The 26,710-nt window shown below is 41.4% G+C and overlaps 1 pseudogene; it reads right to left on the bottom strand.

Annotated features, from left to right (window-relative positions):
- Window positions 1-624: 624 nt before the first annotated feature.
- LOC109679800 (cytochrome P450 4A6-like) lies at window positions 625-26,615 on the bottom strand (annotated as a pseudogene).
- Window positions 26,616-26,710: the final 95 nt, after the last annotated feature.

Raw genomic sequence — 26,710 nt, 5'->3', positions numbered from 1 at the left:
TGAGGCATGCAGACAGCCATGCACCTACACAGGCACCACAAGTCTCACAGCCCACAGGTAGTGGTGGACTCGTTCCCCGTTCATGCTGCTCCTTCCACCGCCGTCCAAGCCGCTGTGCACAGGGTCACGTTTTCCCAGGACAGACGCTGTCACCATCCCCTTCAGAGGTAGTTTTTTTCTTTAAAACAAAAACAAAAACTGTGGCCAGATGGGTCAAGTGAATTTACTTGTCCTCTAAATTCCCACTGGTAGGTTAGGGGAGGGAGAGAGAGAAGGGGTAGAACCCAGCCCAAATTCCTCGGGCATTCCTAATTGTCCCTGGCCACATGGGGGTTAGAGACCTTGGAGTACATCTACCACAACACACCGATTATCAGCAAAGAAAAAGACGGGAGAAGGGCTAAGGATTAGGGAGGATAAGGTTAGGGAAGGGGCATCTCGCTTTAATGTGGCCCGTCCCCTGGGGCAGGACCAGGCTACGTGAATGCAACCCTTGTGCCTTGGGCACTCGTGGATTCAGGTGTGGGCGAGGAGCCCATGAGTCCCGCGGGTGAATGCTGCATCCTGCCAATCAGGGTATGGCCCTGCTGCACCATTCTTGGGGTTCTGAGTGACTCCTGTGCATCGGATATATGTCCAAGAAGGAGAGAGAGAGAGAGAAAATCTGAAGCCAGAATATAGACAAAGAGACAGGAAAGGCAGACATGGTAGATGAAGAGTGGATAGACAAGATATATGCACAATATAATCATGCATGAAAATATCAAAGCGAATCCCATTAAATCATGTAATGTTTTTTAAAAAATGGGAAATATTTTTAATTCATCTTTTATTATTAGGCAATGTCCACAATGAATGTATTATATGTTTAAAACATCTTACTATTAATTCTGATATTGCAGACAGTCTAAGAATTGATGGGAAGACAGGTGATCCGGGATTAGGTGGACAGTCAAAAATGCAGGAAGGTGCAATAGACTGACAGAAAAGCAAGCAGGGATCCTGGAGGAAGATGAGAGACAGAAGGACAGACAGAAGACAGGAAGACAAGAGGCAGCACAGCATGCAGGTGGAAGAATGGCAGATAGTCAGGGGAAAGGAGCAGAAGGCAAGAAGCAGGATAGAAACTAGCAAGCCCACGTTGCTATCCTGTCCCCATTAGGACTAAGGGAACTTTCTAAGATGCAAATGGATCCCATTCTCGAACTTCTGCACAAGTCATGGCATGGGGATGGGAACCCTGGTGGGATCTGGCAGCAGCACAAAGTAGAGCAGAGTCAGGGCCATGGCCACCTTCAGCTCATTCATGGCAAAGTTTTCCAGTGCAGTGTCTAGGACAAGAAGGGACAGTGAAATGAGAAATGGCTTCAGGCCCCACATACAGCTGAGTGGATATTCGTCTTTGAGCCTCACACAGAGCTGGTCATTCACGGTCCTCCTTTATGTGCCCAGCCTGACATAGGTCACTCACACTTCTACTTCAGCCCATGGTTCACACTGTCATGACATTTTCTTTTTTTGTTTTGTTTTAGTGACAGTCTCACTATGTAACCCAGACTGGTCCTGGACTCTTGATCATCCTGTCTCAGCCTCCCAAGGGATGAGGTTATAGGAATGTGCCTCCACATCCAGCATCTCCTGACTTTTGAAAAATGCCTTCCACCCCTGTGCTTCCAGGGCCGTCCCTGACCCTATTTTTCTCTCAGAGGCATGAAATCTCTTGTTATGAAAACACCAGTGCCCTGCAAGAAAGAGTCCAATCAAATGAGTGGTTTGGAGTTAGTCATTGGATTGTTCACTACTCCACTAATAGTTCCTACCTCTTCCAGTGTGAAGGCCACATGTCATGGCCACATGGCAGTGTGCCTCACAGAGAGGACACAGATGGGTGAGAAACAGGCATTTTTTCCTGAAAGGTATAAGGAAAGCTTTGGGGCAGAAGGAGGCTAGAGGACCTTGAAATTCACCATCCGTCTTCTCTCTGTTGCTTTGTCTGCTTCCCACTAAGTAGTCAGCCTCAAGTCTCCCCTTTACTCCCAGAGTCTACCAGAACCTACAGACTTCAACTCCAGAAATGTCTGTACCTGTCAGTTTACTCTCCTAGACTTGCCTTGTCTCTGTGACCACCTCCCTCTCCAGTGACCCTCCTATGCCCACTGTCAGGTAGGAAGTGTCCAGATGCATCCACACACTCTTATATCAGCTCTCTCCCCACCTCTTACCTGCCCAGCCCCACCTTTTACCCCACCTTATGTTGAGGTCACTGAAAATGTCTTCTCTCCACCTGTGCCTGCACATCCTAAAGGCTCAGGACAATGACCGGCTGGCCCTCACCCCTCTGCCAAATGTTTTTCTCCCTCCCAGGTACCCAAGACACCATCAGTGCTATATTCAAATACCCTCAAAAGTTAGGGCCTTAGACAGCTGGAACAGTCCACAAACAGCTCAATGAGCAATGAACAAGTGAAGGAATGAAGGAAGAGACTATGTGTATCTTACATATGGATGTCAGATCAACACCTTTCTGGGCTTGTCCCTGTACCTGAGACCAGAATTCTGCATCTCTGTATTCTTGTCTCAGTACAGGACTTGGCAGAGAGAAACATTTTTTAATACTTTTTTATTTGAATTAAATTAGTTGAACTTTAAAAAATTCTATTTCTAACTGGTAATTAAGCAATCCAATAATCTCCTGTCCTCCAATGACACCATCATTATTTATAGTTGTTGTTTATGAGACAGTATATCCAGTGCTCAGCCCTGGATGAACTTTATTCTAAAAATCTGTATTCTAGAAAAACAACATGCTTAAAACATATTCTGCGAAAACTGGCTCACCATTATTCACTCAAAAAAACTTTTCTTTCTACTAATTATTTGCAAGCCTTGTGGTAATTTGTATCCCACAGGAGGATGACTGTAGGCTTCATGGATTTTTACAGCAATGCCTCTGGATGTGTACAGTTTGTCAGCTATTTCAGGTAAGTTTTTATTGTACATGCCAGTATATACTATATGTCATAACTCCATAGTATATTTTCTCTCACAGGCTGTCTAGTGCCGATTCTTATGTTTTTGCCAATGTGGGACTAAGTGAACCATAGCACTATGCTGAAAGATGCCTCTCCACATAAAGAATTTTGCCGTCTGCAAAACTACGCAAAGATAATGTAAATAATAGGTAATGAATGTCTCACACTTTACAAGTCTGTGAAACAACACTCATTGGTGCCCAGTCTTCTATAGTGGGCTGCAAGCTTTCATGTCCATGGCTTCAACAGTAGGACCAGCAAGGCCTCTGGAAATCTAACTATATTTAAATATTTCAATTTAAACAAATATTTGTTATAGTGGCCAAGTGGTAGAAAAGGTAGTGGGCTAAATTGAGAATGTGGGGAAAAAAATCCACCCTTTAATATACCTGACAAGAATAACAAACACCTAGCTAGTTAATATGAGAAAATCTAATTTTTGAAAATTCATAGGCCAAAGTGAGGAAAACATCAAAGTACACTGAAGTGTGTAGTGACCATGACATGGATTTTTGCCTAGCTATTAGGAAATGTGTTAATGTCTCCATTGTATACTCTGAAATGCCACCTTTCTTTGGAACACAGACACACCCACATGAGATATCCTTCCCCAAACACCACCAACAAAGTGATACCTGAAGCTATAACACAGGAACATACAGAGTTAAAAATTATGGGAATGTGCCCAGAAACTCCCATTGTCCTTCACCCCATTACCAACATTTTTCTTGATCCTCATGTAAAAGGCAGGAATGAGTGACTGTGTCTGGCAGAGTCTGTTGCAAACTGGAAAGAGTCAGATACCTGCAGAGAGAGTAACAGGACCAAGACAAATAGAAGTCAAGTCTCTGATTTCAACCCATGAGGGGACAGGGTGCCCAGAGGTGAGAAAAGGAGGGAGTGTTGATCCTGAGGGATCTTCCTCTACCCTCCTTCTGGGCCCTCACACCTCTGGGTTTGGCCACACCTTGGGGTTATGGTGAAGGGCATGAAAAGAGAGAAGTCTGGCACCTATGGAGCAGGAAGGGAAAAGACAAAGATGAATTATGTAGCCAAGCTATGGAAACAACCCAGATGCTCTAAAACTGGTAAATGCATCAAGAAAATGAGGATATATATATATACAATGGAATTTTGCTCAGCTATAAGGAATATTGAAAGCATATGGTTTGAAGATAAATGGATGCAATTGGAGGACATAGTGAAGTAAGCCAGGAACAAAAAGTTGGTTCTTTGAAAAAATAAACAAGATCAATAGACCCCTGGCAAACCTGACTAAAATGAGGAGAGAAAACACCCAAATTAGTAGAATTAGGAATGCAAAAGGGGAGATAACAACAAACACCATGGAAGTCCAGGAAATCATCAGCGACTTCTTTGAGAACCTATATTCAAATAAATTCAAAAATCTTAAAGAAATGGACAGATTTCTAGATACATATGATCATCCAAAACTGAACCAAGAGGACATTAATAAACTGAATCCTATCAGACCTTTAAAGAAGAACTGACACCAACCCTCCTTACACTGTTCCATGAAATAGAAAGGGAAGGAAAACTGCCAAACACATTTTATGAAGCCAGTATTACACTTATCCCAAAACCAGGCAAAGACACCTCCAAAAAGGAGAACTATAGGCCAATCTCCTTAATGAACATTGATGCAAAAATCCTCAACAAAATAATGGCAAATCGAATTCAGCAACACATCAAAAAGATTATTCACCACGACCAAGTAGTCTTCATCCCAGGGATGCAGGGGTTGTTCAACATACGAAAATCAATAAACGTAATAAACCACATTAACAGAAGCAAAGACAAAAACCACTTGATCATCTCAATAGATGCAGAAAAAGCCTTTGATAAGATCCAACATCATTTCATGATAAAAGCTCTAAGAAAACTAGGAATAGAGGGAAAGTTCCTCAACATTATAAAAGCTATATATGACAAACCTACAGCCAGCATTATACTTAATGGAGAAAAACTGAAACCATTCCTTCTAAAATCAGGAACCAGACAAGGATGCCCACTCTCTCCACTCCTATTCAACATAGTACTGGAATTCCTAGCCAGAGCAATTAGGCAAGAAGAAGGAATAAAAGGAATACAAATAGGTAAAGAAACTGTCAAAATATCCCTATTTGCAGATGACATGATCCTATACCTTAAAGACCCAAAACACTCTACTCAGAAGCTTCTAGACATCATCAATAGCTATAGCAAGGTAGCAGGATATAAAATCAACATAGAAAAATCATTAGCATTTCTATACACTAACAATGAGCAAACGGAAAAAGAATGTATGAAAACAATTCCATTTACAATAGCCTCAAACAAAATCAAATACCTAGGTGTAAACCTAACAAAAGATGTGAAAGACCTCTATAAGGAAAACTATACACTTCTGAAGAAAGAGATTGAGGAAGGCTATAGAAAGTGGAGAGATCTCCCATGCTCATGGATTGGTAGAATCAACATAGTAAAAATGTCGATACTCCCCAAAGTAATCTACATGTTTAATGCAATTCCCATCAAAATTCCAATGACATTCATTAAAGAGATTGAAAAATCTACTGTGAAATTTATATGGAAACACAAGAGGCCACGAATAGACAAGGCAATACTCAGTCAAAAGAACAATGCAGGAGGTATCACAATACCTGACTTCAAACTATATTACAAAGCAATAACAATAAAAACAGCATGGTACTGGCACAAAAACAGACATGAAGACCAGTGGAACAGAATAGAGGATCCAGATATGAAGCCACACAACTATAAGCAACTTATCTTTGACAAAGGAGCTAAAAATATACGATGGAGAAATAGCAGCCTCTTCAACAAAAACCGCTGGGAAAACTGGTTAGCAGTCTGCAAAAAACTGAAACTAGATCCATGTATATCACCCTATACCAAGATTAACTCAAAATGGATCAAGGATCTTAATATCAGACCCCAAACTCTTAAGTTGATACAAGAAAGAGTAGGAAATACTCTGGAGTTAGTAGGTATAGGTAAGAACTTTCTCAATGGAACCCCAGCAGCACAGCAACTAAGATATAGCATAGATAAATGGGACCTCATAAAACTAAAAAGCTTCTGTTCATCAAAAGAAATGGTCTCTAAACTGAAGAGAACACCCACAGAGTGGGAGAAAATATTTGCCAATTATACATCAAAGGACTGATAACCAGAATATACAGGGAACTTAAAAAACTAAATTCTCCCAAAACTAATGAACCAATAAAGAAATGGGCATGTGAACTAAACAGAACTTTCTCAAGAGAAGAAATTCAAATGGCCAGAAAACACATGAAAAAATGCTCACCATCTCTAGCAATAAAGGAAATGCAAATTAAAACCACACTAAGATTCCACCTCACCCCTGTTAGAATAGCCATCATCAGCAACACCACCAACAACAGGTGTTGGCGAGGATGCGGGGAAAAAGGAACCCTCTTACACTGTTGGTGGGAATGTAGACTAGTACAACCACTCTGGAAAAAAATTTGGAGGCTTCTTAAAAAGCTGGACATCGATCTACCATTTGATCCAGCAATACCACTCTTGGGGATATACCCAAAAGACTGTTACTCCAGAGGCATCTTGCACATCCATGTTTATTGCGGCACTATTCACAATAGCCAAGTTATGGAAACAGCCAAGATGCCCCAGCACTGACGAATGGATTAAGAAAATGTGGTATCTATACACAATGGAATTTTATGCAGCCATGAAGAAGAACGAAATGTTATCATTCGCTGGTAAATGGATGGAATTGGAGAACATCATTCTGAGTGAGGTTAGCCTGGCCCAAAAGACCAAAAATCGTATGTTCTCCCTCATATGTGGACATTAGATCAAGGGCAAACACAACAAGGGGATTGGACTATGAGCACATGATAAAAGCGAGAGCACACAAGGGAGGGGTGAGGATAGGTAAGACACCTAAAAAACTAGCTAGCATTTGTTGCCCTTAATGCAGAGAAACTAAAACAGATACCTTAAAGCAACTGAGGCCAATAGGAAAAGGGGACCAGGAACTAGAGAAAAGGTTAGATCAAAAAGAATTAACCTAGAAGGTAACACCCACGCACAGGAAATCAATGTGAGTCAATGCCCTGTATAGCTATCCTTATCTCAACCAGCAAAACCCCTTGTTCCTTCCTATTATTGCTTATACTCTCTCTACAACAAAATTAGAGATAAGGGCACAATAGTTTCTGCTGGGTATTGAGGCGGGGGAGCGGGAGGGGGTGGAGTGGGTGGTAAGGGAGGGGGTGGGGGCAGGGGGGAGAAATGAACCAAGCCTTGTATGCACATATGAATAATAAAAGAAAAATGAAAAAAAAAAAGACAAAGGCCATGCATTTTTCTCTCATATGTGGAAGATAGATCCAAAAGATAAACATATACACAAAACAAACATGATAATATACAAACTCATACATAGAACATGTTTATAATAGTGGAACTACTCTGTGGAACTCATGGAAAGAGGAAAGGAAAAGAGAAAGAGCATCAACAATATCGTAAAACACAACATTTGTGAAGGTAGAGGAAATAAGGATATGTATTGAAAGCTGTTGGAAAATGGATGGTGGGAGGTAAAGCGGTAAGGAAGAGTAATGAAAGGGGTTGAACAGACCAAAGTAAAGTATACTGACAGTGGGGGTACATTGAGAAACCCCTTTGAACTTGAACTTTGACTTAGATACTAGTAACAAAAGACAGGACAGTAAAATAGGTACAATGTGTGGGGGAAAATACTTGGGAAGGGTGGAAGGTGAATGGAGGAGATTAAGGATGGGGGAATATTGTTGAAGGATTTCATATACTTATATGAAATAGAACAAAGAAACCTATTGCAATAGTTTTAAGTAGGGTATGGGTGCGGGGGGTGGGGTGAGAGGGAGAGATGGTGAAGATGATATAACCAGGGAACAATAAAGCCTATATGGATCTGTCACAATGAATTACCCCTGTACAATGAACATATCCTAATAAAAAAATTAATGGAAAAAAACCTAATTATGTCAATGGGGTGGGGTCCTGGTCCCAAAGCCAGCAAAACACACACACACAGAAAAGAAAGGCCTGGTGCCATAAGTTATCACTTTGAGCAGGATGACCCCATCAAAAAGAGATGAAATGAATGTGACAAAACACCTAAGCTCAGGAAGGTAGCAGTAAACCATCAACTTGGGAATGAAAAGAAAGTATCAGAGGCTTCCTGTTGGTACTAGATGTAGAGATAACTCACATTCATCAAATGCCTTCCAAGCACCTTTGAAGAATACACATTTACTTACCCAATACTCACAAGCACTCTCCAAGGAAGATTGTCATTTTTATAGAGATTTTCTAGTCTCAAAAAAATTGATTATCCTGTCTTAGATCCCAAAGTTAGAAAGCTCCAGGACTGAGAACAAATTCATTGGTGAATGCATTAGCTGGTGGCTATAACCACAACAGAGGTCTCAGATGTGGTCATGAGCTGCTTTCCTCTATAAACTTGAGGGCTTCTCCAACACTGGACCATATCTGATCCATGACACAGGATTTTCTGATCTCATTTTACTTGATCCCATAAGGAAAGACTGTTTCTCCATCTGCCTCTGTTTGTTTTCCTCTCCAACCTCCACATCTCAGAGAATAAAATTTTAGGCCTAATGGCTCTAGGACACATGATCAGTCTAGCATTTATTTAATGACTTTTGCTGAAGTCAAACAATGTACAGAATTTCTTATGCCTCAACTTCAAAGTAAGCATCAAAAAGATACCTAAGAAGAATGGGAGGCTTAGAGATATGAACAACTGCAGAAGTAAATATTGATTTACAATCCTCTCTTGTCCATGCTGAGTTCTTAAGTGAGTGAGTCTGGGAAGCTCATACCTTTGGTCAAGGAGTGTCTGATAAGAACTGCCCCTTGCCACCATTCTGCAGCCGGAGCCGCAGCTGATTTCATCCCTTGCAGAACAAAGCCCACTGTTCCTTATCTCCCACCACCTTCCTTTGCCCGCCCCTAGCCCTTGCTTTCTCCCAAATGCTAGTTAAGGCCAGACCCACCAAGAGAAGCTGCTGCACCATTTTTTCTTCTTGGCCAGCCAGCCTGCTTATTAAACTTTGGACATGAGATACCGCTTGTGAGCCTCCTTTGTGTGTGATGTGCAGCATTTTCCTAACATTTTGGCGCACTGGCAGGGAACAGGTGAGCTTCTGGCATTGATCTTGCTCTCCCAGTTAGTAAATTCAGGCCCTCCTGATATACACTGCACTCCCAAGCCTACTTTAGCCACAAGGCAGACATCCCCTATATAGGAGGGCCTGTCTGGGGGATTATACAGGCCTGCCAAAGCCACGTAGGTGGGAGCTGCCTTCCTTAAGCCTGGATAAACTTACTGGGATCTGAGCTGCTTTGCCAGGACCCCTGACCCCAGACTAGTGATGCCATCACCACTCTCTCTCACAGGGAACCTCCTCAAGGCCAATGCGCTCCCATTACTTGCCCACCACCAGTCGGTCCTCCCTTGGTGAGTTCCCTTGGGTTGTGTGTCATGGCTCTCTCTCTCTCTCTCTCTCTCTCTGTCTGTCTCTCAATTGGGCAAAATCCTAGTACTAGGTCCTGACTCACTTTGGCTCAGGAACCGGGTTCCTGAGGTGTGGACGATCCTCTCAGTGAAGACGTTCCCTTGAGGTCCTCTACTTCTCTGTTTCATCCAGGAAAGCAATATCTCAGGGATGCCCACCATATTCTTCCTCGGACTGGGTCTCATCATGGGGGCTGAACCTTCCAAAATTCCCTCAGACACTCCTCTGGACTGCCTACTGGCCAACCTTGAGCCCTTATGGCTCTCACCTGATCTCAAAGCCCAAAAACTAATTTTTCTTTCCAATCAGGCTTAGCCACAATACCAATTGGACAATGACTCAAAATGGCCACTTGATGGCACACTCGACCCTAACATTCTCAGGGATCTCTACACCTTCTGTGAACGCACTGAAAAATAAAAGGAGATCCCCTATGTCCAGGCCTTCTCTTATGTCCGCTCTAAACCTTCTCTCTGCACCTCTTGCTCCCCTGCCCAAGTCCTTCTGGCCATAAAAACCCCAGTTAACGTCCCTGACTCTGAAACCTTCCCTTCCTTCAACCCTGCCAATGAACCAAATCCTCTCCCAAACCTCCTCCTTCCCCATGTAAGCAGACTTCTTGTGCTGCTCACGCTGCTTGTCTCTTCCTATCTTCCTGAAGGACTTTCCCCATCATGGAGTTAAACAAGCCACTCCTTGCCAGCTCTGGCCTCATGGTGATTCCAGCTCTGGGAAGCTCATGCTCCCTCCCTATGGGCTGAGACCAAGCCCCAGGTTTATTCAGGTACACCTCATTCTACATTGTGGTAGTCCTGTTTGATTATCTGATGACTGCTTCTCTTCCCACCCCCCTGCCATCTAATGCCCCTTTTTCCTGAGACAGTGACCGGAGAATGGAGGTTTCATGTTGCTGAAAGTGTTCCAGTACCAGTCAATGGGAGCAACCTAGAGACACAGGTGATGGCTAATCCCTCAGGTGTGTGTCATGCCTCCAGGCTCTGCCTTCCCCTCCCTTACCTAAGATGTCAGGACACCTTTTCTACTTCCTCCATGGTCTCACCATGTGTCCTTTGTCTCTGTCTGCCTTCCCCTCCCTGGGCTTACTGGGACCCTCCCTCCCATGAAAAACTTGTAGCATGGTACCTTATGACTTAAGTTATCCCAACTAGTTTGCCAGGCCTCTCAGTCTAAAGTAACTTTAAATCAGCTGCTTTACAAAAGCACTTACAAAACTGCAGCTGCCACACTCACACTGTAACTCTGCCCCAACAAGGGGAGGAGGGAAAGCAAATAGGCACACTCATGCACAAGGATGCCAGCTCCTGGACACAGCAAAAATGCCTGCCATAACAAAAATTCCATAGAGAGGACCCAGCACTTCCTGGGCCACCAGCCACATGCGGCGATGGCTGCAGCCTGCTGCCACTTCCCCTAGAATAAACACTTGCAGAGTACACAGGAAGCGGGGAGGTGTGACAGGCCACAGGATCAGACCTAGGCAGACAGGCTCGCTTGTCCCGGGTATGTATGGAGGGAATGGCACCTTGCACAAGCCCTGCTCCTAGCCCCACCTCACACCTGGCACCAGACCCAGCCCTTATAAGCCAATTGTTAACTCAAGTTTATAGTCTCAAAAATAACACATTACTGTGGTCTCTAAACTTCTCATTTAAAATTTTCTATACTTTGGCCTCAACATAAATTTTTCCCTCCAAATGTTAACACTACTTGTCCCATATGGTACTGTTATTGACCTAAAATGCCCTTCTCTAACTTTACAGACAATTTATTCCTTTGTTAAAAGTAGCCTTTATTAAAGAGGCTGCTTGCTGTTAGCTAAAAGGCAGGATCCTCACATTTTGTTCTTTCTAGATGGAACCTGCACCTTCCAGTCTTCTGGCTTGTAGACGTTAAAAGCTTTGTACTGAGGCCTGGCCTCAATATGCCCTGGGTGACCAAGAGAAGTGGCCTTCACAGGGTTCCTTAAATTACAATACCATACTCCAATTAGACCTTTTCTATAAAAGGGAAAAAAGTAAACTGAGGTCCCCATACAAATTTTCTTTCATTTCCAATTGGCTCCACAATTATTATTTAGATACTCAAATGCTGGCCATTCTTTGTAAGCCACAGGATAAACATGGAAAGGAGGACCAGAAAAGCCCCTTATCAATGACAAGTCCTACCTCTACTGCTCCACCCTCTGCCCTACCTTCTAAGCCACCCCAATATCCAAAACATCCTAATGGGTGCTTCCCCCTTCAATAGGTAATGGTAGGAAGAGGGCCAATCTATGTCCCATTCCAACTATCAGATCTAAGGGCAATTTAAAAACATCTAAACAGCTATACTGATGCCCATACAGCCTTTATCTCTGTGATCCAAACCTTTCAAATAACATAAAAAGATATTATGCTTCTACTAGACCAAACTCTTGTCTTATTAAAAATGCATTGGGTTCTGGCCCAGGCCACTCAGGTTAAAAATGATTACCATTTACAATAAGCCCCAATACTAGTGAAACAGAAATGAGGAAATAAATACACCTACCTACAGGGGCACAGACAGTCCCCTTAACTGATCCACACTAAAAGGGACTAATGATATAACTCAAGCAGTAGAATGCCACTTTACAGGCATAAAGCCCTGAGTTCAAATCCAGCACAGTCAAAGACAAAAAAAAATTGGGGGCTAAAAAAGTAGCTCAATGGGAAAATGTCTGCCCGGCATATGAAAAGCCCTGAGTTCAATTCCCCAACATTACTAAATCAAAACATAAATAAAGAGAATAAATGATATTAATGCCACTTTAACCATCTCATAGTGAAAAAATGTAGTTTAAACTAGACCAGATCCCTCATTCTTCAAATGAGGAAACTGAGGCCCAAAACAGTTCAGAGACCTGCTCTCCAGAGTGTCAAGTGTCAATGTAAAATAACAACTTTGTTTTACAGCAATGCCCTAAAAGAAAATCCCCCTACCTTTCTACATCCAGAGTCACAAGTGAGAGAGGTTCTCCTCAAAGATAAATTTCTATCCAGAGTCACAAGTGAGAGAGGTTCTCCTCAAAGATAAATTTCTAACAGTCAGCCCCTGATATTTGCAAAAAACTCAGTCTATGGCTGAAGGAGAAAAGTCATTGGGTCAACTAATACCACTAGCCATATCTATATATTATAACTGGGACATTACCAACAGAGAGAAAGATAAGAGACATGACCTCATTGCTTCCCCCGCCCGATTGGGGCCTACATCTTGAGTTTGCTACCATGGTGGACAGGATGGGCATTTCTACAGAGAATGCTTAAGGGGGGACAGCACAGGAATTAGCCCCACCCCCAACTGGGACCCTGCCCTCTCTGCAAAGGTAATCACTGGAGGTCTAATCACTTAGATGGAAGGTGAGATGCCACCTCCTATGGACTGATGGGTCCCAGCCCCCTGTCCATGCTCTACTTCTTGGCATCGATGTTGAGGAGCCTCATGGTAGCCATTATGACAAAAAGCCAAAGGATCATTTTCCAGCTAGACAGTGGAGCTCATTTCTCTGTCTTATCTTTCTCTCCCAGTCCCCAGTCCAATGACAAGGTTATCATTCAGGGCAAACCTGGTCAGCCTCTACAGTGCTAATTTACCCTGCCTCTGGCCTGCTCTTGGGGAGACCTCCTCTTCTGTCACCCTTTCCTCATAGTACCTAAAACTCCAATGTCCCTGCTGGACAAGATTTACTATCACAACTAAAAACTCAAATTCTCCTCCCCAGGCAGCTATCTCTGCTGCCCCCTCCTTCAGAAACAAATAGATCCCACAATGTGGACTGATGAGATGAATGTAGGGTGAGCCTTGACCACCCTCCCTATTCAAATAGAACTCAAAAATCCCTCACAGTTTCCACACCCAAAACAATATCCCCTCAAGCCTGAGGGACGATGAGACCTTATGCCCATCATAAATTCCTTTAAAAATAAGGGCTACTAATTAGTTGCTATAGCCTATACAATAAATTTAAAATTCTTATGAAAGTTAATTTTAAAATACAAGGTACAAAATAAACAACTAGAAAGGATATAGATAGGTAGTGAGTGTATTTTTTGAGAAGTTAAAGGAAAAGAAAATGTTTTTAGATAAAAAAGGATTTTATAAAGAAGGGTTTATTGTTTCAAATAGGAGGGATAAAGACAAGCCATCAAAGGGTTTAGTATGTTATATAAAGGTCTGAGTAAGTTTTAAAAATGTATAATAAAAGCTTCAATGTATAATAAAGTTAAAATTTAATATAATCTAAGAGTTGTCTAAAAGATTTTTATGGTCATATCAAACTAAAATCAAATTTTCTATGTCTACAAAATAACAAGGTTATCTTAATATTGTTCTGCTCTGAGTAACATCTACAAAAAACCATTACAAAAAAAGATTTTATCAAAATTATTTATGTTTTCTGTTAATCTTGTCAAACTTTAAGTACTACTAAATCAGAGTTCATTTATGTATTTGCTCATGTATCTTAAATGACCACCTTATAACTGTGTTCGGTATCTAGACTTTATCTAAATATGGTACAAACATTTACAGAGTTAAAAGTGTCAGTTTATGTAAAATGATGAGCTAAATCTCTCTTTTATCCAAAAGTGCTACATTTAACCTGCATCCTGACAGTCAGCCTTATTTGCCTTTAAAGATCCCACAAATGCTTCATAACAACTAACCTGGTCAGTTTTGCCTCAAGAATTTAAAGACAGCCCTCATCTTTATGGATAGGCCCTAACCAGAGACTTATTAGATTGACTGCCCAGAGGCCACCCTTCTTCAGTGCAGAGCCACAGAGCCCCTTATCTGCAGGGCAACTGAGTCCCTTTTAAAACTTTCTGGCCTCCAGGAATACAAAGTCTCTAAGGAGAAGGCTCAATTATGTCTCCCTCAGGTCACCTACCTAGGTGTGTTCTTAAAGGGACAGACTCACTCCCTGAGTCATGAGTAAATCAACCCAATCCTCAGTTTCCCACTTCCCCATACCATAAAAGTGGCTTAGAGCTTTCCTGGGAGTTATAGGATTTTACAAAATTCAGATCCCTAGGTATGCAGTCCCTTAGCAAGACACCTTTTATGCTTCTCCTAATATTCCTATTTAGGTCTTAAATAATGTATGGCCACCCATTTCTCTTAGAAAACTTGCCCCCAACAGACTCTGGCTGACTACTACTTTATCTTAACCTTCTCAGGGAACTCCTCAGAAAACATACAGACTCTGGTCTGTATCCTGCCCTTCTATAACACTTTCTGTTAAACCAGGGGATCTTTTTCTCCTAAAAGATCCTCTACCCTCTCCATTGGGACTTTGATGAACCAGCCCTCATCTGGTCTTTCTCACAACACGCACTGCTGTCAGGCTCAATGGGATCCCCCAGTGGCAGCACCTCTTAAGGAATGGACTCTTAAAATCCTCTAGAGAACAACATTTCACAGTGGTTCTCCTGGCTAATGCCCATCCTAATGCCTATATTTCTTGCTCTCCGATTCTTAAGCTCCCTCCCTTGTATCATACTACATGTCTGCTACTGCTAATCAAAAATTTAACCAGTTGTACCTCCAGGGGTATCAACCTCTCCAAAGCCTCCCGGAAAAACTACTGTGAAGGCCCCATCCAGGATGCCACAGGAGCCTGAGGATCCTGCCCCATACAATGCCCCCTGCCAGCAGGAAGCGGCTAAAGAGACCGATGCTTCACCCCAACTCCTGATCCTCAGTCCCTACAATCATCATTATTAAACTAAAAAATGGGGGAATGATAAGAACTGCCCCTTGCCACCGTTCAGCAGCTGGTCTCATCCCTTGCAGAACAAAGCCCCACTGTCCCTTATCTCCCGCCACCTCTCTTTGTTCATCCCTAGCCCTTACTTTCTCCCAAATGCTACTTAAGGCCAGACCCACTGAGAGAAGCTGCTGCGCCATTTTTTCTTCTTGGCCAGCCAGCCTGCTTATTAAACTTTGGACATAAGATACCTCTCATGAGCCTCCTTTGTGTGAGATGTGCAGTGTTTTCTAACAGCATCCATCAGGGAAAGTGACAAATTTACTCATCTCTCTGCCCACACTTGATACTGGTGCATAGAACCTCAGGGCTTCCTTGATGCATATGGTAGTGAAAGGCATCTGATCCAGGTGTTCCCTGAAACAAAACCCATCCTGAAAGGCAAGTAGCTCCTAGGAAGACCAGGGACTCCCCCTACCAGAGAAGCAAGGCTCTCCTACCTCTTGTGATCTTACTCATCAGGCAATGGAGGTTCCATCTCCCAGGAGGCTCTGCACCTCCTCTCTACACCTCTGCTGGTATTTGGGGTGTGTGGCCAAAGCATAGAAGATCCAGGAGATGCCACTGGCTGTGGTGTCTTGGCCCCCAATCATGAATGTGTCCACTTGAGCATGCGGTTCTTTGTCAGACAAGCTGTTCCCATTCTCCATCTGAGGAAGGGCATGGGTAAGAAAGCAGTATCTGTGCTTCGCTCTAAGCTTCCAGAGAAAGCCTCAGGCCTCTGCCATGTACTCTCACTTTGGCAAAAAGGAGGATGTCCAGAAAATCCAAGCACCTTCTCCTCCTGATTTTCTCTAGCTCTCCCTCATCCTGCAGTTGAGCCTTCCTCAACTTGATCACCCGGTCTGTCCCAGGAAAGCAGTCATCAGGCAAAACCAAATGCCCTAGTAATCCCTAGTAGGCCCATGTGCCCTCTTTCCTAATGTGAATCCCTGTAGAACTCAGGATGAGTGTGGAAAATAGTGGATTGGTCACAGGTGGGGGTCCAGCACTATCTAATGCTAGTAAGGACTCTGCTCAGGAGCATAGCCAATAGAGACCCTATTGAAGGCTGCAAGCATGAGTCTCAACATTGCCAGTGTGTTAGAACAGGTAATCCTCACGGGCCTAATACGGTAATGTCTTAGCTCCTGCCCTTGCACTAGGAAAATATAGCAACAGTGTATCCTGCAATGTGTCATGCAGGGGTACATGTGGGCCTAGTGGGTCATGACCAGCTGCTTTGGGATGACCCTGGTAAAGAAGGAGGGACAGGAAAAACAGATAGAACCTGTGAGCTCATGGACGATCTGGCAGGCACAATTTGCCCAGCAGCCATCAGCAGTCAGTCTGTAGATGGTGTCAATAGCGTGAAAGACATTTCTCATATAGAAAGATAAGAGATTGTTCTGATCCTCAATGGCCTATATATTGTACTGGGAATTCCTAAGGGAGAGGATGCAGAATGTACTGAAAATGATGAGGTATGACTAACAGGGAGAGTGGGTTCTGGTTAGGATTCCCTAAAACAATGGGACAGGAATCACTTCTGTTTTATGACCTTTATGACTGGGCCTTTAAAAGATGGCAGAAGCCCCCAGGTTTCCACTTATACTAGGGATCAGGGGCCTGTGGTTGGGACATGGTGGATCTGGTCTGGCATTGAGCTTGGCATGGGGCTGGAGTCAGAATTTTTTTCTGGAGGTGAGCATCCACCTGCCTCTCGGGTGAATCCATGCCACTTAGTAAGAACAAGGACCCTGCAACTAAAGGGTTGTCACTCACCTGTCCAACTGGATACTGCCCTGGTGGCTGAAGGCATACTTCATGATGGTATCCAGGGTCATCAAAGAGATGTGTTGGGATATTACCAGAGGGTATTCCTCAGTATTGAGCTGCTACCATTTGTTCGTGGTGGGAGAGGGGCATTGATCCCTTCAATTAGCCCCAGAAGGCTGTGGTTACTAGACTAGGTTCCTTCCTTGTATCCCCAAATACCATATAATTCAGACTATGAAAAAAAGTATTTGTAAACTTTTCTTATTAATTTAAAACTTTTAAAACAAAATTAAAGGCATTTCTTGTGAAGTTATAATTATGTTTTGAATTTGAGGAATCAGTTATGACATTTTGGTTATTTAGAATTTCATTTCTCTCTTTCCTTATTTTTTTAGGAACAAGTGAAAGACAAAGATAGTTTCCTGAGAGCACAGCAAGCATTGAAAAGCTGTTAAAAGACTATATTAGTGGATAAATGTCAAAGAAACAGAAAGTATACTGAATATTCCTAATGCAGAGATGTTAAAGATATCAAATCCTTTTCATTCATCTAAAGTGAGTTCAGAATTCAGTGTGAATGGTGGTGATGCATGGCAGGCTGGCTATGAGAACGTGAACCTGTTGTCCATTTCACTGCTTAGGTAACTCAAGTCCATACAGAAGCTCTGGCCTTAGGCCAGGCCTGTTATTTAACATCATAGGAACACCCAAGGATAAGTAGTCCTGCTTTCCAGTGGGATAATTACTTCCCTAGTCCTCTGTGCTGAGAACATGGTCCTGTATCTACCATGACACAATCTGCCTTGGATAATGAAGTGTGGCCGGATCCTGGTATCCCATCCATTTTAGGGAATCCTATTCTCACACTAATGTCCTGACAATGTTAGGGGAGATGAGAAAGAGAGAGAAAAATAGAGAGAGAGAGAGAGAGAGAGAGAGAGAGAGAGAGAGAGAGAGAGAGAGAGAGAGAGAAAGACTAAATAGTCTGGAGTCAACATCTGCCAGTGCTGGAACCACATCTGCCCATTCATCAGAGGCAAACCATACCCTGGGCTAGAGATAGTGTTTCTAGGAGACTGGATCAGAAGGACAATTTGGAAGGACACAGAGAAACTATTAGGGAGAGAAAACCCACAAGAAGGCAAATCAAAGTCAAAAAGTAGGAAAGGCTGCACTTTTCAGAAATGTGAATCTCCAAGGTAGGCTAGTATGTCTGATGTGACTACAACACCTGGGCAATGAAAGTTAAAATGGGGGACACAGTGACAGATTAGAGACCTATCACTCTCCTTTGTCTCCATAAATCTGAGCTAGAACCTCAGGTATATGGCTACAAAAAAACATAGGTAGCTTAAAAAGGCAGGGGTGGGCACAATAGTTAGAGACCAAAGGAAATCGAGGAAGATTGAACTTTAGATCTACAAAAGAAACAAGCACTCTAACATAGGGTGCAAAACAAAATGGTCAGGGAGAAGGATAATCCCCACAAGGGGTGTTACATTAGAAAATCAGAGAAATCCCAAATAAATCACTTAATGAAGCACCTAAGCTCTTAGAAAAACAAGAATAAGCCAAGCCTCAAATCACCAGATGGAAAGAAATAATAAAGAATAGGGTGATAATTAATGAAATGGAGACAAAGAATGATACAAAGAATTAACAAAACAAAGAAATGATTCTTTAAAAAGATGAAAAAGATTGACAAGCCCTTAGCCAAACTAACAAACATTAGAGCGGGGCAAATTAATAAATTAATAAAATTAATAAATTAATAAAATTTGAGAGGAAAATGGGAGAGTACAACAAACACCAATAAAAATCAGAGGAACATTAAATAATATTCAGAAAATTTATACTCCAACAAACTCAAATCTAAAATAAATAGACAAACTTCTAGACATACATGTTCTATCAAACTGAATAAGATATTATAGAATATTTAAATAGATGAGTAATGAGCAATGTGATTGAAGCAGTAATAATGTTACTATAAAGAAAAACTGAGGGTCTGACAGACTTACTGATGAATCATTCCAGACTTTCAAAAAATAAATAATATTAATACTTCTCAAACTATTCCATAAAATAGAGAGCAGAGGATCACTGCCAAATTCATTTTATGAAGCCAATATCACCCTGATAGGTAAACCAGATAACTACACAAAAAAAGAGAAAATTGTAGAATGTTGCATCTATGATAAGCATAGATGCAAAAATTCTTGATAAAATACTTGCAAACCAAACTCCATAAAACCTTAAATGTATCATATACCATGACCAAATTGGTTTCATTCCAAGGATACAAGGAAGGCAAACATACACAAATCAATAAATACAACACATAAATATAATAAAGGACAAAAATCACATGATCATCTCAATAGGTGAAGAAAAAGCCTTTGACAAAATTCAACATCCCTTCATGATAAAAGCCCATCAGAAACTCAAAATAGAAATAATATACTTTAACAGAATAAAGGCTGTATATGACAAACTATAGATAACATCCTACTAAATAGGGAAAAACTAAAATCGTTTCCTCTAAAATTAGAAACAAGATCAGGATGTCCACTCTCTCTACTCTTACTCAAAATTGTGCTTCAACACTTAGCCACAGCAATAAAACAAGATAAAGAAATAAAAGGGATTGAAATAGGAAAGGAAGAAGTCAAATTATTTCTATTTGCAGATGACACAACATATACTTAAAGAACCTAAAGACTCCACCAAAAAACTCTTAGATATGATAAATACTTTCAAGAAAGAAGTAGTGTATAAAACTGACACATGAAAATCAATAGCTTTTCTATACAACAATAACAAACATGCTGAGAAGGAAATTAGGTAACCAGTCCCTTTCACAATAGCCTCAAAATAAAAATACCTAGGAATAAACTAAGGAGGTGAGATACCTCTACAATGAAAGCAACTCTGAAGAAAGAACTCTAAGAAGACACTAGAAGATGGAAAGACCTCCCATGTTCATAGATTAGATGAATCAATATTGTGAAAATACCTATATTACTAAAAGCGATCTACAGATTCAATGCAATCACCATCAAAATTACATTACATTGTTCTTCACAGATGTAGAAAAAAATTCTAAGATCCATATGGAAGCACTAAAGACTCTGAATAGCCAAAACAATCCAGAGTAAAAAGAGGAATGCTGGAGGAATCATAATATCTGACTGCAAATTACAATACAGAGCCATAGTAACAAAAACAGCATGGTCCTAGTATAAAAACAAATGCAATAGAAAGCCCAGAAATAACCCCACACAGCTACATACACATGATTTTAGACAATGGGCTAAAACCATACATACTTTAATAAATAGTGTGGTAAACTGGATATCCACATGTAGAAGACTGAAACCATATCCCTACCTCTCATTCTGGATAAAAATCAATTTGAAATAGATCAAAGATCTTATTGTAAGACAGGAAAATTTTAAACTATTAAGAGAAACACTTGAAAATGTAGGCATAGGCAACTTTCCTAATAGGGCTCCAATAGTTCAGGAAACAATAGCAAGAATTAACAAATAGGATTGCATCAAATTAAAAAGCTTCTGCCCATCAAAAGAAGCAATTACTAGAATAAAGAGACAGTCTACAGAATGAAAGAAAATCTTTGCCAGGTATCAATCTGACAATGGATTGATATTCAGAAAATATAAAGAGATCAAAAAACTAAACACCCAAAGAATAAATAATACAATTAATAAATGGAAAAATGAACACAGTTCTCAAAGAAGGAAGTACATATGGAAATAAATGCATGAAGAAATTTTCAACATTCTTCACCATAAGGAAATACAGATCAAAGTTACATTAAGATTCCATCTTATCCCAGTCAGAATGGCAAATTATCAAGAAAATAAACAGCAAATGCTGGTGAGGATTGGGGGAGGTGGGGAGAGTCCTTATACACTGTTTCTAGGAACATACATTACTGCAGTGACTATGGAAAACAGTGGAGGTTCATCAAAAACTAAATATAGAACTTGTATATGATCCTGCTATATCACTCTTGGTCATAAATCTGATGGAGTATAAATCAACATGCAATAAAAATATCCACACATTGCTGTTTATTGTAGCATTATTCACAATAGCCAATCTGTGGAATCATCCCAGATGCCCATCAACAGATGAATGGATAAGAAAATGTGGTACATATACACAATGGAGTATTATTCAGCCATAAAGAATGAAAGTATACCATTTGCAGGAAAATGGATGGAATTGGAGGTCATCATGTTAAGCAAAGTAAACCAAGCTCAGAAAGACAAATATCACATATTTTCTCTCATATGTAGTACCTAAGCCTTAAATAATATGAATGAATGTAAAAGGGGGACTCTTTGGGGGGAACCAGCAAGATGGGAAGGGGGAAAAGAGAAGGTGATGGGGGGACAAATAGGATTGAAGTACATTATATGCATGTATGAGAATACCATAATGAAACACACTTTAAACATTCAAAGGAGAGGAGGAGGATAAAAAAGAGTGATAAGTAGGTAAATTTGCTCAAAGTTCAATACATGCATGTATAGAAATATCACAGTGAAATTCTTTTGTACAATTAATATACACTAATTTTTAAAAAGAGGAAAGTTAAAAGAAGGCTGGAGGTATATCAAGGTGCACATATATAATGTCAGACTGGGAATATTTGGGGAAAACTGAAAATAGAAGCACATGGAACTGAGCACAGGGTTGGGAGACTCAAACTAGGAAAAGGAAGGGGTGTGGGTCTGAGTAGTAGAGAAATGAGGCTTGATTTAGAGATGGGTTATCACAGTTGTGACTATTAACTCTTGTTCTCTGTGACTCAGAGAACACTCAGCAACCTAACATGCTAGGGACCACAGTTCTGATTTAATCATACATACCAATCCATGGAGCCATAAATTTGTAGGTGTCAAGAGGTTTGGGGTCTGGAAGAAAAGAAGGGCTTTATAGGATGTGAAAGTGACCAAGTAAGTTAGCTGTGAGGCAACTGTGGTTGAGGCCATTGCCTGACAAGAGTTCCAGATGACTGTCATTTGGTATTTTATACTATGTCACCTCCTACTGCTTCCCATGCCACCCATCTCTGTCCTGACAGTCACTTGGTCTCAGGAAGTCAGGCTCCATGTAATATCAGCTCAGTATCCCTGGGACTATTATGAGGAATTAGTAAGAATCATAGGTCATGTCCTCAGGCCAAAGAATAAGACAAAACTTTGTGATTTTCCACAGTGAGAGGTGGCCCTACTCATCATGAAGACAAGGGAAACTAGAGGTCTCAACCCAAGTCAGTTAAATATTAAGTTTGTTTCTCAGATATGGGGCACTACATGAAATAGATCACCTCAATTTGTCTAAGAGAAGGAAAGAGAATTACAAGGGAGTTCAGCTCCACACAGCTGTCAAATATTCAGTACTAAGAAAGTATTATTGGTCAGAGAGAATGGTAGGTAGAGCGTTTAGATATCAGTGTCTCAATTGCCCCTTCTTCATGGAATTACAAAGATGCAGGGTCTGAATTCAATAGGAAATATCTGTTGCAGCTGGGATGGAATTTCACTCTTACCTAATCTCCCCAGAATTACCTTCATGCAGTCAGGGTCATAGATCAAGATGAATACTTTGTTCCCCCAGAACCACTGTGGACAGGCACTTGGGAATTTCTCCACCCATGTAAGAATGTGCTGTAGCTCCTGCTCCTTTTTCACCTGAGACCAGAGAAAAAGTGAATCACGAAAAATCAGATCATTTTTTATTCCTAGCTTTCAGATTGGATGGAAGGGCAGGAAACCCACTGGGACACAGTGGTTGAACATTCAGCGAGAAGACAGGACTCTGGAGTTGTTTCAGATATCTTGTCCATTCTGTCATCCAGACCTTTGCTGTTGCCCATGATTGCTCTGAGTCAGGTCTTGTGGCCTTGTCATATGGTACCTCAGATGGCTATGAACGTCAGTCTCAGCTCTTCACAGGAGTTCTGCTTCTTCCATATTCACATAAGTGTTGTCATCACAATCCCTTTCTGGGTGCCATTCCATTCAGCCATGTCTAGTGCTGCCCCTCCATGTCCAGGGTGATGTTGCAGGGAGTTGGACCTGTCCCTCTGCGACCCTCAATCCATTCCTTTCCACTCTTCAGTTGTCACTACATGCACCTATGTCAGGCTCTGTTGGACCCTAGGGTGAAAGGAAGGGATGGTGTGCATGGCTCCAAGGAGTTTGCAGTGTAGGGTATGTAGGAAGAGATCTGAGAGAAAAACAAGCCCTATTTCATGGGGCAGTACTAACACCAGTCCCCTCTGATCATTGTGCAGCCATCCTCACATCCTCACATGTGCTCTTGACCTTCAGGGTTTTAGCCTGTTAATCACCTATTCTGAAAATATCCTTAGTCATGGGCAAACTCACCTGACTTCAGCCACCCAACCCAGAAGGGTGAACTCTTTTCCTGTTGCCTGACTCCTCCTGACATTTGCCTGTTGTCATCATACACTGAAAACTTGACAGGAAAGGGATTACGTTTGTGTTCCCAGGTGAGCTCAGAGCCAGACTGAAGAATGATACTGAGTGACTGGGATAGGGAATCATCTAGAAACCTGGTTCATTAAGAATAGTTGAGGACAAGAGGAAGTGGCTGGAGGACAACTTGAGCAAGAGAAGCACAGTGCTATCATTTGATCCTCCAAGTTAAGGTGACCCTGAAGACACCTATTCACAGATTTTGCAATTTTGTGAGTCAATAAAATTTCCTCTAAAGCAACATTAATTGAGTTTTCTGTCTTTGCAGTCAATCAATTCCTAATAAACAATATGCAAGAATTCAGAATCAAGAATGACCAGACTTCAGGGTATTTTTTCCTAAATGGAAATTGCTTTGAAAGAATACAATCCTATGGAAGGTTTCCATGGTCCCGTTTTATAGAAAAAAAATCAAGAAAATAACAATAACTAATAAAACCAATCAAATAGGAAAAGAAAACAGTGTGAGGGAACTAGGAATGCACAGCCATGAGAAGAAGAGACTCAGGAAGGACCAACCACAGCCCTCCAAGCACAGGGCTGCCAGAACATTGTACTCCCATTCCTGCTCCTGCCTACCTTTAATTAGTGCCCGAAGAACCAGTTAGAGGGTGGAGAAGCGAACACCGGTAGGGCTTTGAGCAGCCACTGTCTGCACAAGTGTTGCTGGGCTGCCTTGAACAGCAGCAGAAGCAGGCCAAGCAGAGACTACTTGGAGGAGTTCAGAGATACTCCCCAAAAGTCCGGTGGGAATCAGTGCAGAAGCACTCGTGATGCAAAAGCTTCTGACTATCTGTCACTCACACTGCCCTGTCTCCCCTACCTAAATACTGATAGAATTGTCCCACCCACCTGTGGGATTGAGAAGAGTGAGGTCAGAACTTGACCTCACAGTCCAGAGTTGATTAACCTTAATAATCCACATTAGGAAACAGTAAGAGAAAATGTTATCAGCTGACAGTGTAAACAGCCGTAAACAAACCCCCTTACCCCTCTCCATATTGCTTACAAATACTTAAATGAGCACCTACTATGTGCCATGTAGGAGGCTAAGTGGTAGGGCAGAGCTCCAAGAAAAACAGACACGAGTACCAACTTCATGGGATCCACAGTGTATTTTATCAAATGTTCTGCAGGTTTAGTTGGCTGTACTATTACCATGATCTCAGTGATGAGAAACTGATTATGGAGAAGTAACTAGTTTTTTCAAAGGAAAACAGCCACCAAGAGTCTACATTAGGAATCTCCCATGCTGGACTCCAAAGCTACCCACCCCATCTTTCTCGGCAATGCTCCCTGGGCTTGTCCCATACACATGGCAGTGTGGCCATGGTTGACTATGCTGGTGGATGAAGCACTGGAGTTGGATTCAGGATGCCTAAGGCCCAGGTCAGCTTCATTACAAATGTGGTGAGCATCTCTTGTTCTCTGAGCCTTGATGCCTTTCTTTGTAAGGTGGGATAATAAACCTTTTCTGAAATACTCTGTAGGACAACTATTCTCTCAGTCAGTCATTCATTCAACAAATATTTCTTGACTTCACAGTCTGCTGGCTAATGGCAAAAAGGTATATCAGTACAATAAAATAAAAGGATGTACTGGAGGAGTGAAATGTCCACCAGGGAATGAAAAGCACAAATGCAATAGAGTCTTAAAGGAAGAATAGGAGTTTACCAGTTGGAGAGTCCTGAGTCAGGAAATCAATAGAAGATCTAACCTAAAAAAGCAAGTAATTCAACTTGAAGCTCCTTGCCCTTACTTTTTTCATGATTTTTCTCTAAGATCAAAGCCAATGCCCATAATTCACAAAGAAAAACCTTGAAGATACCTCAGATAGATTCCCTTGAAGACCATTCTCCCAGGGCCATGAGTTCCCTCTAGATCTGTTTTAACACCAATCAAAACTCATTTGTTTATTCATTTCTTTATTTATTACTATTTGTTATTTATTTGCATATAGTAGTTGTACAAGGAGAGAGTCATTGTGAAATTTACATATGTACTTACAATAGATCTTAATTAGATTATCCCCTCTATCTGTCTCCCTCATAATCCCTCACCCCTTTCTTAGAATGATCTCAGCAGATTTCATTCTCCTATTTTCATACATGTATACAAAGTACATCCTCCATATTCACATCCCTTTACCCTTTCCATTTACCCTCCCCCTTCCCATTGGTACCAACCTGTTTTACCTTCCTGTCCTTCATTTTTCAAATGTATATTGATTGTTCAAGGGGGTTTCATCTACCCATCAAAATTTTACTCCCATACCTTCCTTCTTTGTTTTACGTAATGACAAGTGGTTTGTTACACTACTCATGGAACCGGAGTTCTTTTCTTTCTTCCCTAAATCTTGAGCAGTACCAAGGATGGTACAATTAACTACTTGTACATCATTCCAACCTTCCTCCAGTTTTGTGGTTATTTTCCATCTGCCTTCCAAGAACTTTTGGACTATGGTTCTGCCCTACCTGACTCAGAGTTCACTCTTGACCCACACCATGAGGGGCAAAAGGGTAAAGAGCCTTGGAATCAGAGACTCATGTTCAATTGTGGCTGTGGTTATGTGTTTCCCTCTCTGAATCCTGATGTCTTCTTTACAGCTGGGCTTACAATGTGGTAATAGCTAACATTTAGTGAACAGTAACTTTGTTTAGGGAACAGAACAAAGAACATTACTTCCTTTCTTTCACAGTAACCATAGAAAACAGTTTGTGTTTTTAATCTCAAACTATAAATGGAAAATCTCCAACAAAATGAAATTAACTGTTTGCCTTGGATCACTCAGCTGGTTATATGTGCAGCCAGGATTCTAACCCATGCAGTGTGGCACCAAAGACTTTACTGTTAAACATTAACTTACCCTGAGGTATAGCTCCATGTCCCTTCTTCCATGAATTCCTGATCCTTGTAAAAAAAACCCATGTGCAGAGCATTTCCACCCTAGTTCATACAAGTACACCCCATTCCATGGTT

The sequence above is a fragment of the Castor canadensis genome, chromosome 7 (genome assembly GCF_047511655.1).
Source record: "Castor canadensis chromosome 7, mCasCan1.hap1v2, whole genome shotgun sequence".
Lineage (NCBI taxonomy): Eukaryota > Metazoa > Chordata > Mammalia > Rodentia > Castoridae > Castor > Castor canadensis.
The sequence above is the reverse complement of the archived record's forward strand: the minus strand, read 5'-3'. Positions and strand labels throughout refer to the sequence as shown.